Below are 15,040 nucleotides of genomic sequence, written 5' to 3' on the forward strand. Positions count from 1 at the left end.
ATGGTATGGAAGAATTATAAGGCTGGAACTCAGCATGAATATCTGAGTTCAAATTCCCAGGACTGATGTAAAAAGAACAGGCACCACCGGGTCCATCTGTGGGTAGGAGTGTGTTAGATACGGGTGAATTCCTGAAGCTTGTTGGCTAGTCAGTCTAGTGACTTCATGAGCTACAGGTTTCATGAGAGACCTTGCTATATAAGGAGAGATGAAGAACAATTGAGGAAAGATAAAAATGTGTATTTCTGTCTCTATCCCTCTAAACACAGGTGCACACTATAGTACACAATATACCCAAACTCAAATTATCATATATAATGACATTATTCAGCTATATCTGCATGTTAAATAACATTTCTGCTTATACTAAGAAATATTTTTATATAACACATGATTGAGATAGTTGATTTTTTTTGAGAATTAAATTCAGTACTTCATGTATGTTATTTTTACAGGGAGATGTCAAAAGGTTTCACAAGTACTTAAATACAGTAAGTTTTGCATGAATCTAATGTAGTAGCTCGTGGACTTAGGTCAGAAGTAATAGATATTAATTAGCTGAGTAGTACTCCATTGTGTAGATGTACCACATTTTCTGTATCCGTTCCTCTGTTGAAGGACATCTGGGTTCTTTCCAGCTTCTGGCTATTATAAATAAGGGTACTATGAACATAGTGGAGCATGTGTCCTTGTGGTATAGTGCAGCATCTTTTTGGTATATGTCTAGGAGCAGTAGAGCAGGGTCTTCTCTATTTCCAATTTTCTGAGGAACCGCCAGATTGATTTCCAAAGTGGTTGTACCAGTCTGCAATCCCACCGACAATGGAGGAGTGTTCCATTTTCTCCACATCCTCACCAGCATCTGCTGTCACCTGAGTTTTTGATCTTGGACATTCTAACTGGTGTGAGGTAGAATCTGAGGCTCATTTTGATTTGCATCTCCATGATGACTAAGGGAATTGAACATTTCATTAAGTGCTGCTCAGCCATTCGAGATTCCTCAGTTCAGAGTTCTTCGTTTAGCTCTATATCCCAGTTTTTAATCGGGTTATTTGGTTTTCTGGTGTCTAATTTCTTGAGTTCTTTGTATATTTTGGATATTAGACCTCTATTGGATGTAGGGTTGGTAAAGATCTTTTCCAAATCTGTAGGCTGCTGTTTTGTCCTATTGACAGTGTCCTTTTCCTTATAGAAGCTTTTTGTTTCATGAGGTTCATTTGTCGATTGTTGATCTTAGACCTTGAGCCATTGATGTTCTCTTCAGAAAAATCTCCCCTGTGCCAATGTGTTCGAGGGTATTTCCCACTTGCTCTTCTGTTAGATTCAGCTTATCTGGTTTTATGTGGAAATCCTTGATCCACTCAGAATTGAGCTTTGTACAAGAAGATAAAAATGGATCAATTTGCATTCTTCTACATATAGACCAGTTAGACCAGCACCATTCGTCAAAAATGCTGCCTTTTTTCCACTGTATATTTTTGGCTTCTTTTTCAAAGATCAGGTGACCATAGGTATGTGGGTTTATTCCTGGGTCTTCAATTTCTACAACTCTATTCCACATCTACCTATCTGTTTTTGTACCAATACCATGCAGGTTTGTTTGTTTATTTGTTTGTTTATCACTATTGCTCTGTAGTAGAGCTTCTGACCAGGGATGGTGATTTCCTCAGATGTTCTTTTATTGTTGAAAATTGTTTTCTCTGCCTTGGGTATTTTGTTATTCCATATGAAATTCTGAATTGCTTTTTTTTAACTCCATGAAGAATTGAGTTGGAATTTTGATGGAAATTGCATTGAATCTATAGATTGCTTTTGGTAAGATGGCCGTTTTTATTATGCTAATCTTCCTGATCCATGAGTGTGGGAAGTCTTTCCATCTTTTGAGGCCTTCTTCAGTTTTTTTCTTCAGAGACTTGTAGTTCTATTCCTACAGATATTTCATCTGCTTGGTTAGAGTCATACCCACATATTTTGTGCTATTTTTGAACTATTGTGAAGGATGTTGTTTCCCTAATTTCTTTCTCAGCCTATTTATCCTTTGAGTAGAGGAAGGCTACTGATTTGTTTAATTTTATACCCAACCACTTTGCTGAAGTTCTTTATCAGTTGTAGGAGCTCTCTGGCGGAATTTAGGTGCCACATATATACTATCATTGTCATCTGCAAATAGTGATATCTTAACTTCTTCTTATCCAATTTGTCTCCATTTCACCTCCTTTTGTTGTCTAATTGCTCCAGCTAGAACTTCGAGTCTTAGCTCTACCAGAGATCTAGGGTAGAACATACATGAATTCCCAAAAAGTTAAAAATAAATAAATAAATAATAAATAAATAAATAAATAAATAAAATCAGTAAAATAATTCTTAATGAAAAGTAAGAAGTTATAGATTTTAATATTGTCCCAGGGTTAATTTTGACTTTTTACATTATTACATCAGTAGTCTTTTCTATTGGTATAAATATTGAACCTTTCTTAAACTACTAAAATTTTAATGTTTTATTTCCTATCTTAGTTTTGTGATGATTTCCCAGTAAAAGGTCATGCTAAGTTAGGATTCTTTCTGATTAACAGATACACAAAGACTTCTTAGAAAAAATGACTGCAAGATTGTAAGTCCTCTCATTTTATAAAGAAGGTGGGGAGATGGCTGACGGGGTGGACTGGTCCACTGGTGAGCACAGCCATGCCTGGTTTGCTTGACAGCTCTGTGTAGCTATGTACATGAAACAGGAGGTCTCTAATTGTTTTCCAGATCACTGAGTAATTAATGGTATATTGTGCCCGTGTAGCTCATTACTGATCAATATTTGCCTGAAGAGGCAAAGCTAGGCAAGACAAGAGAGTAATCAAAGTGACTCTATTAATAGAGACGGCCCTTAAGCAATGACCACGGAGCAGGGCTGTCAGGAGTTTAGACTTCCTCTACAAACATGTATGAACGCTGTCAAGAGAAGCTAACCTGTTACAAACCGAGTTCCTTTGCAATATCACTTGGTATAGAACTGTGAGTATGACGTCTGTATCTTTTCATTTCTACTCTGGTATCTGCTGAAAACGCATTTGAGTTTCCTTTTAGGAAAGTCATTTATTCTCTTACTATATCAAGGTGCCCAATAAAGTGTTTTGACTTTTCATATAAGATCATTAAAGAAATACCATTTTCCACCCCATTAAAATTATAGCAGCGAACCATTCAGAATCAGCAACAGCCCCTGGAGCCCGACCACGACCAGTCATTCATTAAACACGTGCTGCAGGCCAGACCTTGGTTTCACATCACTAAGTCAGGTTCTATGACAAGTTGAAAACATGATTTCCTACCCAAGTCTTAGTTTTCCATCAGAGTAAAACATAATTTATTTGTTTTAGGAGTCCCAAAGAGGCTTAGCACAGAAGAAAGCTGTTAAAAGCAGTAACTTTTACATCTATTCTGGCTTCTTACGATTTAAAAGCCAAAGGCTGGAGAAAAATATTTGAAATCTGCAGCAATGTATTTGGCTTTGGGATTATTATCTGATGGAGCAGATGGGGGATGTAGAAATGACAGACACGTGTACCAGAAAGCTGGGATTGGTTGGGTCTGTGTTCCTATGTAGCAACATCAGCAGCCTGGAAACTCAGCAGACTTATTAAATACAGCCCGATAAGGATTCATGTTAGCTAATCTCTGTTGGTTTGTCTCTGTAGGGGAGAAATCTCTGGCTGCAGGCATCAAGTAGTGGAGAGCTGTGGCGGGGACTACATATACCTACTGTCTCCATCCATACCTGAACCTGGAGACGGCCATTAGCATTTCACGAGGCTTTGCGGATCTTGATGTGAACGTGCTCTTGTTATCAATGCTTGTTCACACAGGGGCACACTTTGCTCTTCACAGAAATTCGAAGTATCATTTTGGGGCAATGCTATTTCAATGGTAGCAATCATTGAGGAAAGATATGTCAGGGTTCTTGTTACACAGAATACGAGTCAAATTATGCCCATTTTCTGGGTTTGTGCATGTAAAGCTGTGTTTGCGTGGGCCTGTGTGCCGCAGCACACGCAGGCTAATGGGTAGTTTTCCAAAGCGTTTCTCTTCTACCATGTGTTTCCCAGAGATTGAACCTAGGTTGCCAAGCTTGGTGGTACTTTAACTCGGTAAGGTCTGTCCTTTGGCCACTTAGGAGAGTTTCTAAAAGAAAATCTTTGACTCCTTTTTTTTTTAATGAAAGAAAAGAAATTTTGCCTCCAATTTGTAAGTTTGGAAAAATGTATTTTCTGTGTGAATGAAAAATAAATGTTGGTTTCCCAGTACTAGTTAGATTGTTCATGGATGGACCAACTAGTGGTTTAGCTTTCTGGATAAAAGCATCTTTAGTAGATTTTCCAGATCCCTGAGTTACTCAGTTGCTGCACCTTGCATGTCCCTTGCGTGGACTTTCACACGAGATATGCTAACATGATTTTCTCAGTCTCCAAGCATATAAACACAGTTCAATGCTGAACACCCATTAAAAGAAGCAGTGTCGTAAAAGTGCCATCTAGTTGTCTTAAAAAACCTCCCAAAGAATAAATCAACATGTTACTCAGTAATCCACCATCTAAGTCACAGTGAGAACTTAAGTTTTTAAAGCAGATCATGACAGATAAGCAATGAATTTAAAACCGATGTGAGAGGGCTACAATTTGTACGTTTTGCCTGTAATTTCCCATCTCTGCCCTTCTTGGCTGCCCACTTCTTTGTTGAGGAAAAGCAGATAAAAGTTATGGGCTGCCAAAGAAAGTTGAAGAACAGAAGTCTTCCTTACCCTTCTATCAGTGGGTTGCACCCTGTACAAAGCTTAAGTCCAAGTGGATCAAGGACCTCCACATCAAACCAGACACACTCAAACTAATAGAAGTAAAACTAGGGAAGCATCTGGAACACATGGGCACTGGAAAAATTTCCTGAACAAAACACCAATGGCTTATGCTCTAAGATCAAGAATCGACAAATGGGATCTCATAAAACTGCAAAGCTTCTGTAAGGCAAAGGACACAGTGGTTAGGACAAAACGGCAACCAACAGACTGGGAAAAGATCTTTACCAATCCTACAACAGATAGAGGCCTTATATCCAAAATATACAAAGAACTCAAAAAGTTAGACCGCAGGGAGACAAATAACCCTATTAAAAAATGGGGTTCAGAGCTAACAAAGAATTCACAGCTGAGGAATGCCGAATGGCTGAGAAACACCTAAAGAAATGTTCAACATCGTTAGTCATAAGGGAAATGCAAATCAAAACAACCCTGAGATTTCACCTCACACCAATGAGAATGGCTAAGATCAAAAACTCAGGTGACAGCAAATGCTGGTGAGGATGTGGAGAAAGGGGAACACTCCTCCATTGTTGGTGGGATTGCAGACTGGTACAACCATTCTGGAAATCAGTCTGGAGGTTCCTCAGAAAATTGGACATTAAACTGCCTGAGGATCAGCTATACCTCTTGGGCATATACCCAAAAAGATGCCCCAACATATAAAAAAAGACACGTGCTCCACTATGTTCATAGCAGCCTTATTTATAATAGCCAGAAGCTGGAAAGAACCCAGATGCCCTTCAACAGAGGAATGGATACAGAAAATGTGGTATATCTACACAATGGAATATTACTCAGCTATCAAAAAACAACGAGTTTTATGAAATTTGTAGGCAAATGGTTGAACTGGAAAATATCATCCTGAGTGAGCTAACCTAATCACAGAAAGACATACATGGTATGCACTCATTGATAAGTGGCTATTAGCCCAAATGCCTGAATTACCCTAGATGCCTAGAACAAATGAAACTCAAGACGGATGATCAAAATGTGAATGCTTCACTCCTTCTTTAAAAGGGGAACAAGAATACCCTTGGCAGGGAAGAGAGAGGCAAAGATTAAAACAGAGACTGAAGGAACACCCATTCAGAGCCTGCCGCACATGTGGCCCATATATATACAGCCACCCAATTAGACAAGATGGATGAAGCAAAGTAGTGCAGAAGTGTAGATCGCTCCTGAGAGACACAGCCAGAATACAGCAAACACAGAGGCGAATGTCTGCAGCAAACCACTGAACTGAGAATAGGACCCTGCTGAAGGAATCAGAGAAAGAACTGAAGAGCTTGAAGGGGCTTTGAGACCCCATATGTACAACAAATGCCAAGCAACCAGAGCTTCCGGGACCAAGCCACTACCTAAAGACTATACATGGACTGACCCTGACTCTGGACCCATAGGGTAGCAATGAATATCCTAGTAAGAGCACCAGTGGAAGGGGAAGCCCTGGGTCCCTAATACTGAACCCCAGTGAACTAGACTGTTGGGGGAGGGCGCAATGGGGGAGGGTGGGGAGGGAACACCCATAAGGAAGGGAGGGGAGGGGATGTTTGTCGAAACCGAAAGGGAATAACACTTAAATGTATATAAGAAATATTCAAGTTAATAAAAAAAAAAAGAATTTAATGGGTTGCTCATACAGGGCTGTTGAAACTTGACAATGAGATAGGGTGTGGATCTTTGTAGGAGTGGGAGTGGACAGAATTATTGGGCAAGTGGGTTTAGGCCAATATTACTATCATTGTGACTGAACAAAATTTGTAGTTCATAAAAATAACCAGGATTTTCATTGAGTATGTAGCAAACATATTAATTAAAGCTGCAGAAGGAGCCTATAACTTGTGAAATGATTTCTGATTGACTGCTCAATGGACCAGGTCTCTGCTCCTCAGTGAGACATAGTGAAAAATCACACAAATGGCTCTCCAAAGGGCAAGGTTTGGAGCCTGTTGTGTAGTTGGCTTAAGCTTTTATTAGTAGAAATTTGACAACCTGAGAAGACTATAATTTTGTTTTTATTATCTTCGTGTCACTTACTTTTACTGTTAATAATATATGGATACTGTTTTTTTTAAAAACTAATGTCTATTGATTTACATAGAATAATTAATACATGACCTGATCTTCAATACTTTCACAATCCATTTTAATATATTATAATTAAGTCATGTTTATGGGTATATATCCTTAAAGTTAATGTATTATATTGAAATTGTCTCATCTTATTAGACATTTATGTGGTTCCTAATATTTTAACATTCTTATGCTGACCATAATTATGATAAATATTTGTATATATTTCTAATCATGCAAATATTCTACCCCACAAATAAAATTGTCAAGACAAAGTAAAATTATTAATGTGTATTTATAAACAGTGTCCACAAATATATAAATTTACATACCAGTATAATCTAAAAATATATGCCCTTACCTAAGCTGTATAGAATTTCCATTGTTGTTATAATTTCATGATTATTAATAGAGGACATGTTGATATATTAATCCGCAGTTTCTTTCAGTAAGGTTAAATCATATTATAAATAATATACTTTATTGTTGCAAATTTTTTCCTATACAATAATTGCAGTTTCTCAAGAGAATAACACTTTCCTCATCATCTATGAGACTATTCCAACATGGAATAGACAGCATTTTAAAAATTTTATTTTCTGCCTTTAAGGTGACTACTTCATTTATGTTACAATGTGACTTAAAAATTTCCATAGTCATTTATTCTTACGTCTCTCTGCTTCAACTTTAGATAAAAATTCCACTAAATTTTCTTTTGGTTTAAAAATCACTACTATCAAATCCCGCGCTCCCCTTTTAGCTAACTGGAATATTTTTCTATTTTGAAAACAATAATTTTAGATTGGTATATAAATTTGACTTTTTCCAAACTATAAGAATGAAAGGCTTTATAAGCTCCGAAAACATGAAAGTGTGCACTTAATTTTTCTCAGTGCCCTCTCACCAAATCCAAGCATGTGATATGAACATTATTTTTCATTTTATTAATTTATCTTATTATTTATACTTATCTCCCATCCATCCTCTGGTAATTTTGATTACCAGACTTAGTAGCAGACTATCATACCAGTTAGTTTTTATCAACTTGGCATTAACTTTAGTCACCAGTTGAGGAATTGCCTTCATGAGATTGGCCTGTAGGCAAGTCTATGGACATTTTCTTGGTTAATGGTTGGTAAGAGAATGACTAGCTTACAGTGGGCTGTGCCACTCTTGGACCCCATTGGAGGAATCAGAGAAAGGATTGAAAGAGTTGAAGGAGTTTGCAACCCCATAAGAACAACAATTCCAACCAACCAGAGCTTCCAGGGACTAAATCATTACCCAAAGACTGTACATGGACTGACCCATGGCTCCAACTGCATATGTAGCAGAGGATGATGGCCTTGTTGGGCACCAGTGGAAGGAGAAGCCTTTGGTCCTGCCAAGGTTGGACCCCCAGTGCAGGGGAATGGCAGGGGGTAGTGGTAAGGGGGGGATGGAGGGGGGGAACATTCTTATGGAGAGGGAGAGGGGGAGGGGATATGGGGCTTATAGACAGGTAACTGGGAAAGGGAATAACATTTGAAATGTAAATAAAGAAATATATCCAATAAAAAAAGAAATTTAAATAAAAAATCCAATAAAATGGGGAGGGCAACACCCATACAGAAGGGGAAGGGGAGGGGGATGTTGGCCCGGAAACCGGGAAAGGGAATAACAATCGAAATGTAAATAAGAAATACCCAAGTTAATAAAGATGGGGAAAAAAGACAAAAGAAAATCTGTCATGTCTAAAGACACCAAACCCAACACTATTGCCTTGGTTAAGAGGCGCTTGTTGACAGGAACCTGGTGTGGCTGTTCCTTGGGAGGTTACAACTGGCCAATGCAGACGTAGGTGTTTAAAGCCAACCATCAGATGAAGCTCAGGGAAGCTGGTGGGGGAGCTGGCAGAAGGATTGAAGGAGCAGAGAGGGGTTGCAACCCCATCGGAAGAACAATGTAGACTGGCCTGACCACCCAGTTCCCCCAGAGACTAGACTACCAGCCTAGGAGTGCACTTGGAGGGACCCATGGCTCCAGATACATATGTAGCAGAGGATGGCCCTGCCTGACAGCAATGGGAAGGGAGGGCCTTGATCCTGGAGAGGTTTGATGGCCCAGCATAGGGGGATACTGGAGTGGCGGGGCAGGAGAGTGTGGGTGGTGGAACTCCCTCATACAGACAAAGGAGATGGGGAGGGCAGATTTTGGATGGGGAGTAGGTAGAGGGGTAATGGGAAAGTGGGATATCATTTGAGATGGAAATGAATGGAATAATTAAATAAATAAATAGATGGATGGATGAATAAAGAAAGAAATAAAAGAAAAAAGAAAAAAGAAAAGAGGTTGAATAAGCCACAGAAGGCAAGCCAGTACATAGCATTTCTTCCCAGCCTCTGTTTCAGCTCTTGCCGTCAGGTTTCTGCTTAATGACGGACTGTAACCCGTAAGCTAAATGAACTCTTTGCTCCCCTAAGTTTCTCTTTGTCACAGTATTTTTATCACAGCAGCAAAACAGAGCCTCATACACCATTAGAACGTTTAGTTACCTTAAGCTTTACAATTTTTTCTTTCCAGCCGAATGCTTCAAGTCCTGCTTTTTGGTTTCGCAAGATTCTAACATTCGTTTCTCTCTTGTTTCTTGGAGCCCACATTTTCAGTACTGGGAATGTTAGCATGCCTCTGTCTGAAGTATCTTTAGTCTTTGATACTGCTTTCAAGGTCACATGGAAGAAGATTTTCTTAAGATACATGGGTCATCTCCAACACCAAGTAGACAGGCCTAGAAAAGAATGTCCACATCACATATTTAAAACACCAGAAGTTATACTGAAAGCGCCCAGGAAAACCAAGGCACACATAAGGCCGATTAGAATAACAGTTGACTTTTCTTTCTCATTTTTTTAAACTTTTACTTTATTTTTATTTTATTTGTATGTGTGTTTTGTTGCATGTATGTATATGCACAGTGTTCATGTTTGGTGCACATGAAGTTCTGAAGATTTTGGATCCCCTGGAACTGGAGTTACCAATGGTTGTAAACTATCATTTCATGCTGGAATCTAAACTCAGGACTTCAGTAAGAACATCAAATGCTCTGAGCATTACATTTTCTCTCCACAGGGCTTACCCTGCTGCTCCACAAGTTCCAAAATACCACAGAACATGCTAGACTGACTACTGTATCATTAAAACCATAAGTCATAAAAAGTTTTCCACGTAAAAGCAGATGGGAGGAATTTCTATCCACAAAGACATCTATCTACAGTGGATAGCAGAAGGAACATGTTGGTCAGAAGACATCATTATACAAACCCAAGAGGGCTCAAGGCCTATATTAGCCAAGAACAGTTAAGGAATTCCAAGAAAAAAATACACCACAACAAAATGACAAGAATTAATAAATGTATCATTCAATAATAACTGTCAGTATTCATTGGTCTCAACTCCACGATAAAAGAAATACAGACTAACAGACTGGATTAGAACAAATGATTATCTTTTTTTTGCTGCTTATAAGAAAATTACTCATCCTGATAGATAGTCAGTCATCTTCGTATCTAAGGATGGAAACATTATTCCAAGCAAAAGGATCCAAGAAACAAGAGGTGTTACTGTTTTCTTATTTGACAAACTTGTCAGAAGACACAAATAAGAACATTTCATACTTATTAAAGAAAAATACACCAAGACGATTCTATAAGTCTAAGCACTTATGAATCAAACATTGGGGCACTCAACTAATTTAAAAAAATATTAGATCTAAAATCACAGATTGAGCTCCAATCAAGTGATAGTGGGTGATTTCAATATTCCACCAGATAGCTCAACCTGGCAGAAAACTAAATGTAGAAAAAAATGGACATAAATGGCATCTTACCTCAAATGGATCGAACAGCTGTGTATAGAACATTCCACCCATGCACTTTAGTCTCAGAAGCTCGTGGAACTTTCTCCAAAATTGACCACGCATTAGACTCCAAAGAAAATCTCAATAAACAAAGTAAAATTGAAATAGCATTCTATATATTATCTGATGACAAAAAATAAAGATGAATCCTAATAATCGAAGTGTGAGAAAAATATGCATACTCACAGAAGCTAAACAACATACTACAAAGTGAAAATTAAGAAATTAAAAAAATTCTAGAATTGAATAAAAATGAAACACAACATATTAAAAGTCATGGTATATGATGAAGGTGGACTAAACAAAAGTTGATAGCATTAAATACCTTTATCAAGAACTGGAGCATTCCCATACTCTTAATGCCGATTGTTTTGAATAACACAATAAACAAACAAAAACAAAACAAAACCGACAAGAGCAAGCAATGCCCAAAAAAACATTAGATGATGAAAGATCATGTAAGCCAGGTCTAAAATTAATAGAAGCAGAAAATTCAAGCAATCAAAAAAAATAGAAAGGAAGAGATGGTTATCTGAAAAGATAAAAGAATTGAGCACACTAGCTGAAGTCACCAAAAGAGACAGAAGCCATAAATGAATAAATTGGAGACCAAAAGGAAAATATTACAATAGCTACTGATCAAATCCAGAGTGTCATAAAGACATACTTTTTAAGAATCTATATTCTACTAAATTAGAAACCTCAAGGGAAGTGGATGGGCTCTCTAGACCCTCTGAAGTCAAATAAGATAAAGTAAATAATTTAAATAGATCCAAAACAAAGTATGAATTAAAAATCTCTTGACTAACAACAATGTAAGGTTGTTACATTGAAGAATTCTACTTGAACAGAAAAGAGGGACTAGCACCAGCTCTCAATTATATTGTGAAGTAGAAATACTTTCAATTTCTTTTTATGAATTCAATATTTCTTTAATACCAAAAAGCTATATAGAAATCTAGTAACAGCAACAAAAGCATTGGCCAGTCTCTCTAGTAAAGGTGCAAGAATTGCCAAGAAAATACTTGCAAACAGAATTAAAGAAACACATCCATAAGATAACAAATTTACCTTCATCTTAGAGATCCAAGGGTGTCCTAATATGAGTGTTCTCTTTCTCTCTCTCTCTCTCTCTCTCTCTCACACACACACACACACACACACACACACACACACACACACACACACACACACACACACACACACACACACACACACACACACGCACACACAAATGTAAATCATCATATAAACAAACTCAGGAATGGAAACTACACAATTAATCTCACTGGTGTGAAAAAGGTCTTTGACAAATTCCAGCTTCCCTTTATGATAAAATTCATGGAGAATCAATGGTTGTAGGACACACATCTCAATTTAGTACAGACACCATACAACAAATCCAGAGGCAATTTCATGCTAAATTTAGAAAAAAATTAGTATTTCTAGCAAAATCAGGAACAAGATAAGGGTGTCGCAGAGTCTCTTCTGCAGGGGACTCCTGAAGTTGGCCACAGACCACCTGCTGTGGTTTGCTTTTCACCTGAAGTTTTTTTTTTTCCCTGAGGTATAAAATGTTATTTTTTTAGTTTTTTTTTTAATGTTAACATCTTTTTTTTTTTTTTTTATTAACTTGAGTTTTTTCCACATTTCGTACTGCCCTTTACCGGTTTCCGGTTTTAGGGAAGCCCAACTGTGCAAACATGACATCAAAGAGCACAGACCGAATTCAGGGCAGTGGGGGCCAGCAGCTAACAGGAAACTATGTAGCAGTAATTAAATCTCCATCTTGCCACGTGGGTGATTTCTCTATAAGTCTAAATTGAAAGGTCCAAGGAGTACTCTGATTTATACAGTAGATTGGAAATTCTTTGGCTTACAAAAAAGCTAAATATATGGAAAAAACATACTAAAACCTAATGTCCATATGTAACAGGACTGATGGCATTTTAATATTACTTATTTTTTTACTAACTGGTTAATGATAGGTATTTTATAGCTACAAATTTTTTTGTATCCATAACATTAAATAAAACAGAAAGCTGGGACTCAGTATGGCTTCCCTAATTTTGGGGTGACTATATGCCAGGATGGTACAGAGAGAAATATAGCCAACCTCTCTCAAAGAAAGAAGCAGTCAGTCTTAAGTGTTTGAAGACAATTCATAATTTTTGTAGCAACATAAAAGCATATAACATCATACACCTTCTACAGTTATATAGAATGTTGCAAACAAAAATTAAAAATATATTACATTGAAACTGAATAGTACAGGAGACATAAAGACCCATAAGACATCCTTAGGGGTGTATCTGAATATTTGCTTGAAATAAACTTACCAGAACTTCTAGAATATATAGTTATAAATATTACCATCTCTAGTTTTTTTAATCAGAATTTACTTTTATCAAAGTATGACATTTTAAATATTGAAAAGAATGAAGCTGTAATATCACTGTTTGAGGCAGCATGTGGAGATCAGGACAGTGATACTAACTGAATCTCTTAACTTTTTGTTCACTATTTAAATTAACATTATTCACAGCTTTTAGAAACCCAGAGAGTGGTTTTCATGAATAGAAATCAAACATTTGATTCAAACATGACCTCCACGTGCAGGAAGAAAATCTTACCATTTTGTTAGCTCTGGATTAATGATTATTATTGTCATGCCAAAGGTTGGAAAAACTCCACATACATAAATATTCCTTGGAAATTATTAAATAAAATGTATAGGAAAAGAGTATGTGGGTGCATAATTAATTGTAAACATTTCAAGCAAAAATTAAGAACATATTATATCAAAACTGAATAGCACAGGAAGCATAAAGACCCATAAGGCCATCATTAGCTGTCTGCCTCTCCATGTAATTATCTCAAAAAATAATATATATTACTACACAGAAGTTTGTTTCTTATACAGTATAAGTGGAATTTGATAGCATCTAGGCAGAATCAATCTTGTGTGCTATCTTATTAATTTTAATTCTGACATTAATCTTAAACAATATGAGGATAGTGTGTGTCAAAATCATCAAGACAATCACATGAGGGCACAGAGTAGTGATTGCCAGGGCTAAGCTTCATCATGGACAGCTCACTAAAGCACAAGTATTTATACACACACACACACACACACACACACCACTCTCACATACACAAACTCACATATTCACATACACACACTCACACAAACACTCTCACATACACAAACTCACACAGTCACATACACACACTCACACAAACACTCTCACATACACAAACTCACACAGTCACATACACACACACAAACACTCTCACATACGCACATTTGTATACTCACAAACGTACACACACATGACACACATACATACACACACACTCACACACACACCTGCATACACACACACACACACACACACACACACACACATGATAGTTCAGAGGAGAAAATAAACAAGTTATGGTGAGCACATGGTTAGCCATGAAAAGTCAAGTACAGTCAGTGGCTGGGGACTGACTGTGTTTCTGACATTAGGCAGTTTACAGAGGAAGAGAAAGGAGGTTGGTTTCTCCTATTACAGTAAGAGCAAAAACTAACAACACAGATATTTAATAGTTAATAGTCCCTGTCTGGTAACCTTCTGCTTGTCTATAGTTTACTCTTTTATATTCATTTCTGTATTTCCGAACCTCATAAAAGTTCAATGTTTGCCTACAACTTCAAACTAAATTGCAGACTCTAATATTTTTATTTTTAATTTAATATAAATGTTTGATGAATCACTTTAAGATATGTGGTCTTACATTAAGTCATTTGCTCAATATGCACTTATTACATTGCTTAAATGCATACTCCTTACATGGAGAAAGTGTTCCAGGTGCTGGAGACAACACGACCTCTGTCTTGCTGTCTTGCTGGATGTAGGACAAAGTTCATAAGGGACATAGTTCAACAATGTACATTCATGCTTCAGAAAGCCGAGGACACATTTTGACAAATGTGTCAGCAGGCAATTTCATAGTTGTGTGCACACCACAGATTGCACCTGTACAGTGATGTCAATCACGAAACATGGCCTCAATACAGCTGAGACACATGATCATCACCAGATGTGTGAGTCTGCTGGTGAGACGCAGCACACCATTTCACAGTGAACTTTCATAACAAGTGGAGAGAGTGTGCTCTGAAATAGTTAAAATGTATGATACAGTAAACACATTCGCAGCAAGGTTTTTATTATCATTGC

Source organism: Rattus rattus, chromosome 3, assembly GCF_011064425.1.
Source record: "Rattus rattus isolate New Zealand chromosome 3, Rrattus_CSIRO_v1, whole genome shotgun sequence".
NCBI classification, from domain to species: Eukaryota; Metazoa; Chordata; class Mammalia; order Rodentia; family Muridae; genus Rattus; species Rattus rattus.